Raw genomic sequence first — 1,541 nt, 5'->3', positions numbered from 1 at the left:
AAAAACCAAAAAAAAAAAAAAAAAATTTAAAAAAAAAAATACATTGCTAGGTAAATGGATGTACCTTGAGACTATACTCTTCTTTTTTCCTGGTACTAGGAACTGAACTCAGGACCTTGTGCTTGCCAGGCAGGTGCTGTGCTGATAAGCTGTATCCCTGGCCTCAAGACCACACTCTTAAGTGGAACAAATAGGACACACATGTGTAAATACTGAATTGTTTCTCTGGTGTAAGAAACCAAAAGTATAAATAACAACCAAAATATAAAATATATATTGTAAAATAGGAAGAAAATGTTCACATGGGAAGGAGAACTAGGAAAGGGGGAGGAAGAAAGGAAAAGAAAAACTATGAAAAGAAGGAAGATCGGCTGGGGATCCCCAGCCCAGCCGCACAGTGCCTGTCTGGCAAGTGCAAGGTGTGAGTTCCATTCCCGGTACCGGAAAAAAAAAAAAAGGAAAATATGGAAACAAAGCATTTTTTAAATAAGGAAGGAAAGAGTGGTTGAAGGGAAGGCAGAGGGGGCAAAAAGAATCAGGATATATCATGTACAGGTACAGATTCCCTATGATGAATGTGATCATTATATATGCATAAAATGTATCAATAAATTTAATTAACTCTAAAAATTCATAAATGTATCCTCACCTCTCTACTAGGAAGAAGTTAATCACCATAAATCTACACTCTTCTCATTCCTGAGATATTACTAGATGAATTTACATAAAAAAGCCGGGAATGGTGGCCCACAACTGTAATCCCCGCACTTGGGAGGCTGAGGCAGGAGGATCATTGCAAGTCGGAGACCAGCCTGGACTACAAAGTGAGCTGAAGGCCAGCCTGGACTGCACAGCCAGACTTTGTCTCAAAAAAAAAAAAAAAACAAAAAAAAAAGAATTTACATAAAAAGCCCACTAAAACTAGCCATTATCTACCACCAATTGCTTACATACTTGCCTTCTCACAATTTGCTGCCCCTAATATATATTTCTAGGGGCAACAAATTGTGAAAAATGCATTGGAATCTGTGCTACCCTTGTTCATGTTTGTACTCAAAGCCGTTTCTCATTAAAGAAGAGACCATTAGGTTGGTTTTGGATGAAAACCGTGACTGAGCTGGGTGTGGTGGCGCACGCCTGTAATCCCAGCACTTGGGAGGCTGAGGCAGGAGGATCGTTGGGAGTTCGAGACCAGCCTGGCTACAAAGGGAGCTCAAGGCCAGCCTGAACTGCATAGCGAGACCTTGTCTCAAAAAGACAAAAAAAAAAAAAGAAAACCATGAGGAGCATTCAATTCTTCACGGGGAGTAGAAGAGATACTAGGATTAACCCAAGTATTTGAGGTAATATGTCAAGGAAATTTTATAGTGACCTTTTGAGGTCACTATATTACAGGCCAGACATGGTGGCACATACCTGTAATCCCAGTACTCTGGAGGCTGAGGCAGGAGGATTGTTGTGAGTTTGAGACCAGCCTGGGCTACAAAGTGAGCTCAAGGCCAGCCTGAACTGCATAGCAAGACCCTGTCTCTTTTTTTTTT

Source organism: Chinchilla lanigera, unplaced genomic scaffold (assembly GCF_000276665.1).
Source record: "Chinchilla lanigera isolate Chin_1 unplaced genomic scaffold, ChiLan1.0 scaffold00161, whole genome shotgun sequence".
Classification (NCBI taxonomy): Eukaryota; Metazoa; Chordata; class Mammalia; order Rodentia; family Chinchillidae; genus Chinchilla; species Chinchilla lanigera.
The sequence above is the reverse complement of the archived record's forward strand: the minus strand, read 5'-3'. Positions refer to the sequence as shown.